This window comes from Sparus aurata, chromosome 9, assembly GCF_900880675.1.
Source record: "Sparus aurata chromosome 9, fSpaAur1.1, whole genome shotgun sequence".
Taxonomy (NCBI): domain Eukaryota; kingdom Metazoa; phylum Chordata; class Actinopteri; order Spariformes; family Sparidae; genus Sparus; species Sparus aurata.
Window position 1 is genome coordinate 34,969,751 of NC_044195.1, and position 12,174 is coordinate 34,981,924.

The 12,174-nt window shown below is 40.6% G+C and overlaps 1 protein-coding gene across 2 annotated transcripts in view; it reads right to left on the reverse strand.

Moving 5' to 3' along the window:
- Positions 1 to 11,955: 11,955 nt before the first annotated feature.
- LOC115588004 (homeobox protein engrailed-1-B-like) overlaps positions 11,956 to 12,174 on the reverse strand; it is a 4,896-nt gene continuing 4,677 nt past the window's right edge. For both annotated transcript variants that reach the window (XM_030428236.1, XM_030428235.1), the window contains exon 2: positions 11,956 to 12,174. This exon is cut by the window's right edge. The gene's annotated coding sequence lies outside the window, so the exon portion shown is untranslated.

Consider the following 12,174-nt stretch of genomic DNA (forward strand, 5'->3'; position numbering starts at 1 on the left):
AAAACATCAGTTAATTTCACTTTTTCTTTAAGTTTCATCCTGTTTGTGACTGAAGGCTGCAGAGGAGGATCGTCATGACACATCGCTGTCGTCCAGTCTCTCCTGCTTCCATCCGTCTGATCAGCTTTTTACTATATAAATGTGTGTAAATAAAGTTAATCATAAATATGATGCCACTAAACAATACAGTGTAATCAATAAGATACAGATCATTATGTTGCTCTACTTCTCATCTCTTGTTTTAATGAAAAAGAAAAAGCCTTGACCTTACACACACTCACACACACACACACACACACACACTCACACACACACACACACACACACACGCACACACACACACACACACACTCACACACACACACACACACACACACACACACACACTCGTCACGCCTGTCAGTCCGTGTTGAGTCCAAAAATATGAGCAGTGACATCATGACGTCCATATGAGCAGCAGTGAAAGCTGTGATCCACACGACTGTAAATAAGACTCAGTAACTGTGTCGCTCGCTGCTTCGCTGCACTTCATGTGATTACAGGAGGAAGAACTGAGCAGCAGCCGGCAGCAGAACCAGATTATTACTGAGGCCCGACCCGTCTGAGGCCCGACCCGTCTGAGGGCCGACCCGTCTGAGGCCCGACCCGTCTGAGGAGAGACTCATCTGAGGCCCGACCCGTCCGAGGCCCGACCCGTCTGAGGCCGACCCGTCTGAGGCCCGACCGACAGACGGACGCTCAGTTTAATGCTGGAAAATATAAACACTTTCCTCAATGAAACTCACAGCTACAGGTCGAGACACACATGTGATTCATTCCTGTCTCGGTCACACACACACACACACACACACACACACACACACACACACACACACTGGATTCCTCAGGGACCACACATGACGCTGCTGCTGGTGTTAAAGCTGTTAGCTACGGTCTGAGCTGAGCTTCATTCCCAAGATGCCTCCCGGTTGTAACTTGAACTGTTTGAGGAACACGTGTGATGACCACAGCATCCATCGCTCTGTGTGTGTCTGTGTGTCTCTGAGAGTCTCTGAGTCCCACAAACACCTTCAGCGTTACACACATCATCTGATAGCTGTGTCAGCGTCCTCAGGCCCGTCAGAACCAGGACGGTTTTCTGCTTTCATATTCTGCAACACGATGTTCCTGTGCTGTGCTGATGGACTCCAGAAACAACAGAGGTCTGTTGTTCACTTTTCTGGATGTAGAAATATTCTACGCTGGATGTTTTCAGTGGTAGGAAACAAGCTGTTTAGTTGTTTTTGCTCTTTATATTTAGTTTTTTGAATATGAATGATCCCAAATGATTAATTATTCTTATCATGATCAAGTCAAAGTCAACAGAGCTTCACATCTGAACACAACAGCAGGTGTTTGTATGGAAGCCCATTAGAGCCAAAACAAGGTGAAAACTAAGCTTTTCTGTAAATGTAAAATATTCCCATGATAAGTAATAATCATGAGATACAAAGTCACATTGATGAAATAAAGGAATCATCCGTCTCATAACGATGAGTTTTCTTTTCTCTAACTGCTCCAATGAGCTTCTGTTTATTAGCTCTTGACTCTCGGGTCGCCTTTAGGTTTCAGTTCTGGTCCCCCTCGTGACGACTGAGCCTTTAGACGAAGCTCCTGTCACACCGGGTCAGGATCCTGTCACCTGTTACAACACACCTGTTCACCTGTGGACTGATCCTGACGGGTGCTCTTGTGGTTTGTAATTAAATATATTCTGTAGGTCAGAAATGCAACTCATCTGATTTCTTTGTTTTACGCAGCGTCCCAGTTTTCTTTAACACGTTGTTACACGTCATGTTGTGTGTCCGATAACTTTCACTTTAATTCTTCAAAGACTTTCTCTTCATCGTTTATCTGAAGTCACAGACAGATGTTGTGTCACATCTGGTGCTTCTTCATGTTCCTCCATAAACGCAGCACATTAATACTTTAGCTTAAATCCTGTGCGTTCGATCTGTTTCCTGAGCTGCCCTGGTGTTGTGCTGCTCCACGTGGTTCTGTCTGGTTCTGTCTGGTTCTGTTCAGGGAGTTTAAAAGTGTTTTAACTAAAAGCTGCTGCCTGAAACAGCTGATGAGAAGAGCGAGGCTGACTGCAGATTAATAATGTTGATAATTCTCTGCAGGTTTCCTCTCTGTGAGTGACCTCTTTTACTTTACATGTAGTCATTTGACCCATTTTTAGGATAAAAATATTAATTAGTGCAGCTTCAGGAATCATTACACTCACCGCTGAACGTCTTTAATTCTGCCTCGAGGTCGACGGATGATTCTTGAAATGAGTCGAATATATTTAATCATTAAAATGTGAAACACTTCTGCACGTCCCTCCACACGGGTTTACTCTTCTCTACTTACTCAGTCTAATGTATTTAATGTGTTATTTTGTAAAGAAGCATAAATACAATAATTTAATCAAACAACCAGGTGGAATAAATGAATCCTGTGATGACATGTGATCCATTATAAACACTTTTATTTATATCCAGTTATGTTCTGAACTTCTGGTCCAAAAAGTTAGACTGAGCTTAATTAAAATATGGATTTTATTCACACATTTTAATCGTACATTAGTTTAACTGTTAGAATAAATAATATTAAAGAAGCAGTTCACCAATAATGTAGAGACTTAATTTCAGCTCGTCTGCAGAAGAGAACAGATCGATATTTAACCCTTTATTATTCTTCACTGTAGCTGTCGAGCTAACAGTGTTAGCATGCACCTCGTCTGTGTGCGGGAGCTCGACTGCATGTCGACGGTGTAGATAACGTCTTTTCACAGTAAATGATGGTTAATAACTGCAGTGAACTGACAGTAATATACCGTGTTTATTACTGTGGAGCTGCAGTCCTGGTGTGAGAGGACATTATGATGCTGTAAGCAGCGTACGTGGCTGTTGTAAATACATGTACAGTAACATTACAGCTGTGCGCTGCGTTTTCACATTAACACAGTTAAATTGCTTATTAGCTTCTTAGCGTGTTGTTAGCTTTGTAGCATGATAGCATGTGTACCTTATTGTGAAACTACGACATTTCGTTGCCCACGTTCTCTTCTTCTTCGTTCCATTTTGACTTTTCTTTTACACTCGCTTCAGAATTTCACGTATATTTCACAGCATCTTTCTGTGATATTCAGAGTGATTACCCATCATGCACTGCACTGTGAGAATGTGCTGTTTGTGGTTGCTGTATTGTGTCACGTACGTTGCTCCATCTTGTGTATTAATATGTTCCTTCATACCTTCAATAAAACCTTGTGACGCCGTGTTTCTGTGCGCTGTGATTTCCAGCAGCTGGTATCAGCCGTCCTGCAGCTCCGTAATAACGACTGTCCGTCTGCCGCACTGTAAACACTCTGTAACCTTTTATCAGCAACAATATGATAAGATTCAGAATCACAACACGCTGCGAGTCTATTATTGCCCAGAGGAGGAGCACACAGGCCTCCTGCGGCAGTATTTTCATTTCCCTCGCCTCGATTATCTGCCTGTGACACCTCTATAAATGTCTGCTCTGCTGCGGCGACGGGAAACCTCCCCCACTCACTCATACATATTTATACAGCGTGAGATACAGAAGAGCCGAGCCGAGCCGAGCCAGGCGGAGCAGAGCGGCCTTTCACACCAACAACACACCATCCACCTGCACACAAACACAATCATCAACACCACAAACACAACAGCTGAAGCAGCGTCGAGTTAAAGTCCAACAAAATCTGCATTTAATTTAAACACGTTCAACTTTATATTTCTTTCACTGCTCTCGTTAAATGTGTAAATGTTGATGTGTTGTGTGTTTGATTGTGTAATCAGAGGTGGAAGAAGTACACACACTTTGTACTTGAGTAAAAGTACAAAGTAAACAAATATCAGGGTCGTAAAAGTAAAGATATCATGTTAAAATATGAATGTGAATGAATTGTAGTTGAGTAAAAGTCTTAAAGTATCTGAAGGTAAATGTACCAAAGTATCAAAAGTACAAGTAAATATATTTTATATACTAATTATCTTTATTATCTCAGATCTGATATTCAATGATTTCTGATCCAATTATCAATAAATGAATTGATTTAAAAACACAAAATAACTTCAGATCTGATGCACGATGTAATCTGAAGAGTAACATAAGTAATCTATTACATATAGTGGAGTAAACAGTTATCTTAATCTGTGATATGACATCCTAGATTACCAAAAGTAAAACTACTGATCAGAATATTAATACATCATAATTATTGATGATTAACATTTATCTGCTGTGTGTTCTGAAGTTTGGTGTTAATCTATAAAATCACACGGATTACATTCTGCATGATGGAACTAAAAGTGCAAAGTAACTAGTAACTAAAATTGTCAGATAAATGTAGAAATGGAAATATTCATATAAATTACCTCAAAATTGCACAAGAGTAAATTTACTTAATTACTGTCAATGTATAAAATAAAACACAATAAAATGTTTTCAGATATAAAAAGTTTTTTCTTTGTAACTTTAACAGCAGATTATTATGAAGCCTTTAAATGTTGATGTCAACAGAACTCTCTGTGGAACTCGCTGGTTTTCAGCCGCGCGGCTCCGAACACGTGAAGAAAACTCTGAGGTCGTATTAATAACGTCGGCGCTCCGATACGATCTGACTCTCATATGACTTTTATTACAGTACGACGTGTTTCCATCTCTTTCTTCATATTAAGATGGATGAATTCCTGTGTTGTGTGTCGAACCGGAGCTGAAACCATTTTCCTCAGCGAGCGGCGAGCTCTGCTGCCATTTTGTTTGTGAGTCTTGGGTGAATTGCAAACAGATGATTTGGGGAAATGCCAGCGCTGTCACTTTTATCACTTCTTTAACCTTTCGTGCTGGACGCTCAGCAGAGACAGTTTTACTGCGCTGCTCGGAAAACAAATAAAACGCTGGTGTGTTTTTGGTATTCTGCGTGTCTCCTGATTGAAGTGGGAGTGTATTTTAGACGCTGGGACGAGCTGAACTTAAAGGCTGCTGTAATTAAAGATGGTGGAAACATCGGCGACACTGCAGATCGTCTGTTTCAGGCTCGCGGCTGCAGAACGTCTCTGTTTTGTGACCGAGGACATCTTGGAAATGATACGTTTCTGAAGACGCTCTCAAAACTCTGCAGTTTCACATTGTTTCAAAGATAAACAGTGACATTTATCCAAACTCACCAACGTCATAAATTCAGCTTTGTTAGAAAAATGCGGCCGACATCACCGCAAACAAACAACTCTCACATGTGACCAGCGATGGAATACAGAGCTGCGAGGAGGCGGGCCGGGCCTCAGAACACCAGAGTGAGTCTGGACCGGTCCAACCAGCGGCCTCAGTCAGTGATGAAGCTGCTTTAGTATAAATCTTGTGTGTCTTTAAAGTCTTTTCTCTCCTCTGGTGGAAGTGTTTTCTTCTTCACTGGCTAAAAAAATCAAGTTAATTAATCAGCTCTTAAAGACAGAGGCTGACCCAGCGCTCAGCAGCAGAGCGAACTGGGAGACCAACATAAACTCGGTCAGTAAGTATTGACACTTCTGCAAACTGTGGATATGTTGACACTTGATGTTTCTCTGGTTCAGTGGTCTCAGGTTTTCAAGCATTCTTCAAAATCATTCATCATATTTTGGTTTAAACTCCTGGTTTTGTCTCCACATACGGGCTGAATATATTCCCAGTGTCTCATTAATTATATCCAGCGGTTTCATGCTCATAAATGTTGAAACTCCAGCCTGAACAGTGGTCTCTGGCTCCACAGCCTTCTCGCCAAAATCACTCAGTCAGGGTTAGAAAATGTTTTGGCGTAAATTACTTAAAATACTTTGTTGCGACAAAGACAGAAGACAGTTGTTGTGCGATGGTCTCTCTCCAGGAAGTCATCATGTTAAAGATATCAGATGACTTCAGGTGTACAAACGTGGAAACACTGAACAGTGGTGTCTGGCTTGGCAGCCTTCCTGCCGACCTCCTGACAAAACTCGTACACATGTCAGACGAACATGATACGACTGAGGTTATCTGAGGTTTGCAGGACTGTAAAATCTCAACATTTAATGCTGCAACATGTCATAAAACAGTGCAGAGTGATTAAATGGACGTGTCATCATGTTCCAGCTCAACACGTCTGATAATCAATGAACGATATGAACCCTCCTCGAGTTCAGACAGGCAGACAGATGGACACACATATAAAACCAGCTAGCAGCTAATCCATGTATGATTTACACAGCTTAGACACACACACACACACACAGAGTTTCTCAGCAGTGTGGGAGGCCTGTACATCTCAATGCCACTCTTGTTACTCACCCATGATAAAACAACGGCGGCCATTTGTGCCACAACTGCTCCGCCGGCCCTCACAGCTCACTTGTTGACAGGCTGGTAGACGGAGGGAGGCATGTGGAGCGTCAGCCTGCCTCCGCCTGCACCACCCACCACTGAGTGCAAGTGCATATGTAACACATGTATACAAGCCCGTCTGCATGTAAAGCCTTCACTTGTGTGTTTGTGTACCCGATGGTCTCGTTGCCCGTCTGCACCAGCGTGTGTGTGTGTGTGTGTGTGTGTGTGTGTGTGTGTGTGTGTGTGTGTTGGGGATCAAAGAGTGAGGATGAGTTATTGGATGCAGGATGTGAACAGAGGAGGTTTCTGTTTCTCGGTCCGGGTTCGCTCGACGTGACGCCGGGCCTTCCAGAAATGGAGTCGATGAGCAGAAATCTGACGGCGGCGTCTTCTTATGATCTCACAAACTGATGGCTGCAGTTTGATTGATCGTATTGGTTCTGTGAGTAATCAATGCTCTGAGTGTGTTCTTTGTTTTGCTCTTCAGTGTTCTCTGTGTGACTCTTTGAATCTGATAAGAGATCCTGTTGTTAATGTTTTCAACTTGTAAGATATTAATCTCAATATGCAGAATTTCTGCACAATATTCTCAATTGAAAGCCATCTTGTCAAAAGTATCCAGCGGTTTCACGTAAAATGTTCAAATGATTTCTCAAACAGCGGTCTCACGCTCAGTAGCCTTCACACCAAATCACACTTGGTTATGGTCAGAAAAAGACGGCTGGGAAAAAAGGTCCAGATTTCTCTAAAATAATCCAGTGGTTTCACGCTCACATGTGTTGAAATGTCACCTTGAGCAGTGGTCTCTGACTCGATAGCCTTCTCACCAAAAAAAAAATTTCTTAGGGTTAGGAACTGCATGTTTTGACTTAAAATACCTCGGCTATAGCTTGAAATTATCCTGACATCTCATTAAAATTATTCAGTGGTTTCATGCTTACAAATATTAAAATTCTGTCTTGAACAGCGGTCTCTGCCTCGGCAGCCCTTTCTCCAAAATCAACTTTTTTTAGTATCAACAAAAGCTTGTGTCGCCACAAACTTGGCTGGAAAATTATAGATGGCTCATTAAAAATTATCCAATGGTTTCACGCTTATACATGTCAAAATTCTGTCTCGAACAGTGGTCTCTGGCTCGGCAGCCTTTTCTCCAAAAGACACTTTTGTTCTGTTAGGGTTAGAAAATAAAAAATATCTGATGCTGTCTCTTCACTTCTGGAAAACATCCTGACGTCTCATTAAAATTATCCAATGGTTTCACGCTTATACATGTCAAAATTCTGTCTCGAACAGTGGTCTCTGGCTCGGCAGCCTTTTCTCCAAAAGACACTTTTGTTCTGTTAGGGTTAGAAAATAAAAAACATCTGATGCTGTCTCTTCACTTCTGGAAACATTCTGACGTCTCATTAAAAATATCCAGTGGTTTCACGCCTACACATGTTGAAACTCTGTGTCAGACAGTGGTCTCTGACTCTGTCGCCTCGCTGCCAAGACGCATGTTGTGAGGGTTTTAGACGAGATCATGTTTTGAACTGAAACAAACTGAAAACTGTCTTGTTAAAAATGTCCAGTGGTTTCATTCTTCCAATTGTTTAAATGGCACAAAATGAGTGACAGGTTTCTTTACTGTAAATCCCAAAATGAGTAAACGACACGAGTGTTTCACTCTGTGTGGATTCATCCGGGAACAAAATGTCATTTTCATAAAACACATTAAAATGCAGATTACAGCTTTTTACTTTAAGTTAAATATAACTGAGATAAGACGAAGATAATTATTTTAGGTGCATTATTTCATGTTTGAATATGTAAATAATAAGTAAAACATTGTTCTTATTTCATTTTCTCTTATTTTATGACTTCATGAAGTGAGTGACATGAAACAGCAGCGATCAGATCATCGATCATGTTCATTTAAATCTGTTCTCTGCTACTTTGAATAACAAAGATTTGCTTTTGTTATGATTTGTTGAGAAAAATAAAAAAATAAAATTGAACTCTCAGGAGGCAGAGGTCGACCTCCTCGCTCCTCCACGTCAAACACTTTGTGCTGAGAATGACTCGGACAGTTCTGTTCTGTTCTGCAGCTCGGTGTCGTTAAAGGACGACTCTGACCTTGAAACATCTCTGAGATTAAAGTGTCGGATCAAAAGAGTAAAACAGAAACGATTTTAGATTTTAAAGCTGTTTTAAGCCTCCTTAAAAAAAACACATAAATAAATTGTTGTACTTTAATTATAAATGTCATCAGAGCCTTGAACGCGTCTCTCTGGTCTGATTCTCTGTAAACCTAAATATAAAAAACACTGACCCACAAAATCAAATCTTTTGTATGAATCATATTTCTTGTGTTGTTACTGTACCTCCACCATCAGCAGCTCCTCTCTGTTTATTACCTTCATTTGCATGTAAATTAAAGCTGCTTGGTAGCCGCAGGGCCGGCCACTGTCTGCAGTCCACACACACACACACACACACACACACACACACTCACACACTCACACACACAGACACACACACACACTCACACACACACACACACACACACACAGTCCTGTGTAATTGGTAGGGAAATGTTAATTTGTCTAATTGTTTTGAAATTTGCATCACACTCTGTGATTTCACACACTCTGCTTTTATTATGTAATTATGCATGCATGGACTGAAGAGGCCTGTGAATAAATTATATTCTGCTATCTCTCTCTGCTGCTATTGGATAATTACAGAGCGTCTTGTAGCCTGCAGATCTGAGGCCGGCAGGAGAACAGGTAGAGGCAGAGCTCCAGTCGGCCTGTCACAACATTTACCTTTGAATTTGACAAATTGATCTCAGCCTACTGTTCCCCCTCTATTTTCTTTCTTTCTTTCTTGTAAAAAAAAAAAAAAAAGGGAGGAGGGGGAGGAGGAATAGTTTCCTTGGACAGGCTCCAGAGCGATTATAGGAGAGACAAACTCTTCCTATAAGGGAAGTATGAAGCTCCGGATGACAGATGACCTCCAGGCCGGAGGAAGCAGCAGCAGGAAGACGCTCACTCGATAAGTAATTTGGTCCAAAATAATTACACACAGAGGACGACTGAAAACACCACTCTCAGTTTACATGTGCACTCTTCTATCTATCTATCTATCTATCTATCTATCTATCTATCTATCTATCTCAGACTGTATGAATAAGGCCTCTCAGTGTGCAGTTGCAGGACGCTGCAGTGATCATTCATTCACTCCTCGCAGTAACCGGAGGGCTTTTTTTTTTTCTCCTCCTCAAATATTCCACATATCTTTTTAACCTTATTGGCAGTTTGAGATCACATCTGTTCATCTCCCCTCACTCTCTTTATAATAAATGATGTGTTCAGAGAGTAGAGACGTGAGTTGAAGCCTCGTCCTGTCGCTGAGCTCAGTGAGAGGACGAGAGCAGCAAAACATGTCGACCACAGATGGAAAAAGAACAAACAGGAGAAGCTCTCAGCACACTGAGCTCTGTATTCTGTCTGAGAGGAAATGTACAAGTGTAATTTTATATTTGCAGGATGTTTCTGCTTCTGTGGACTTTATATATTCACAGGAATATATTAAAGACATTTTTCTGAGTTTGTTTTTCTTTTTTTTCCTAAAACGACACAGAGCACCTTTAAATGTGTGATTCTGTCTTTGTGGAGATTATGTGGAACACTCTTTGTAAAAAAAACATTAAAAACTCACAATTTTAAATAGAAAATATTGTTTTTTTTCTTGTTTATTTGTACAAATAGTAAAAATATTTTATAAATATCAGATTATTTTGTATCTAAGAGGGTTTCTGGATGAATTTAAAAAGAGCTGCAGCAATAAATCAGTGTTAAGGTTTGAAAGTTGACGGTGCTGCTCACATCTGTGTGTCTGTAGCAGGGCGGCCCGGTGAGAGGCCCGGTGAGAGGCCCGGTGTGGGGCCCGGTGAGAGGCCCGGTGTGGGGCCCGGTGTGGGGCCCGGGTGACTGTGTGGGCCCATCATGAGCTTCAGTTTGGCCCCATAAAAAAATTAAAATAAAATAAAAATGTGTTTAAAAATAAATAATAATGTTCACGCTGTTTTTATATTTTGAGGTAAAAAGGTTCTATTGAAATGTTTTATAATGTGAGAACAGCAGAGTATTAAAGGAACAGAACTGGACTGTGGTCCAGTCTTCAGGTTCAGTTCTGACAGCCAGAGAAACATTTGTTCTCCAGCAGGAGTTCTGCTGTTAGTGTTTGTGTTTGTGAGGACAGAAGGTTTTATGGAATTATGATTAAAAAAAATGTTAACCACAAAAATCCCTGTTTTGATTTATTTAAATATTCAATAATAATAATAATAATGATAATAATAATAATAATAATAGTAATAATAATAATAATAGTAATAATAATAATAATAGTAATAATAGTGTGCGTTCTCATATTTCCTGTGAAGTTTATTGTCCCATTATTTTAAAAACAAACCCAGACTTATTTAAACAGGCGGTGTGAGTTATTGCTTGTCAGTGTTTCAGTCACATTAATTCATCGATTGATAGAAATGATTTCTGATAGATTAGATCAGGCGGTTCCCAACCACCGGGTCGTGGACCGGTACCGGCACCAGGCTGACTCAATCAATATTTAATAAAATGTCTTGTTTCATTTATTTCCCTGATGGAAGCTTGTTTCTTTAATAATACCACAAGATGCATCATTTTAAATTAACGTTCAAATGTTCTAAAAACTAAATAATTTTTTTTAGAATGTGAACAAAAGATCAGTTTAAATTTAGAGTGTCGTGTTTTTATTCACTCTGATTCTGTCCGCATTGTTTGTTGTTTTTGTTTATTTCTCTGAGCTTTGGTTATTTCATTGTATTATTATTATTATTATTATTATTATTATTACATCATAATATACTTATTGTTGCACATATTGTAATGTTTTGATCCTCAGTGAAATACTCATAACAGTAACACAAGGCTGTGATCCGCTGACCTGATTATTCTGTTTGCTTTCATCCGACAGATCAGCTGAAAACTAAATGTGTAATAAATAAATAAACAGATAAATAAAAATAACAGAAATGAATGAATTCTGCTCGTTGTGACGTGTTCTGTTTGTCTCCGCTCAGATTCTGTGGGAACATTTATCTCAGAGGACTTTAAACCCATTACATCCATTTTTCTCTCCATCGTTTCTTTGTGTATTTGCGGGGACGCGCGCGCGCGCGCGCACACACACACGCACACACACACACGCACACACACTCCTGTATTTCTGTATTTTTGTTCGGCTGCCTGATGAAATGAGTGAACACAGAGACGAAGAGGCAATTTCATGCTCTGCAACGCTTTGAACAGCTGATAGCGGCGCGTAAATTCTCCTCCTTCTCCAAACACCTATGAATATGGATCCAGTTGTCCCCACTCACTTGAACCAATGAGCTGCGACCCCCCCTCCTCTCCTCACACACACACACACGCGCGCGCGCACACACACACACACACAAACACACACCTCCATTTATTAATTGAATATTCGGTGTCAGCCGGCAGAACAAACGGGTCAGAGTGTTTCCTCACCAGCTGTTTTTTTTTCTCTTTTTCCAATAAAAAAGTGTTTATTTGGAAACATGGTTTAAATGTACAGAATATATACCTCCCCCACCTCCCCCACACACCTCCGAGCTCTTCTTCTTCCGGTGAGGAGCTCACACACACACACACACGCACGCACACATACACAGACACACACACGTCAGATAGTCTGATGCTGGACAAAATAAAGGAAACAGCAGGGGAAATGACG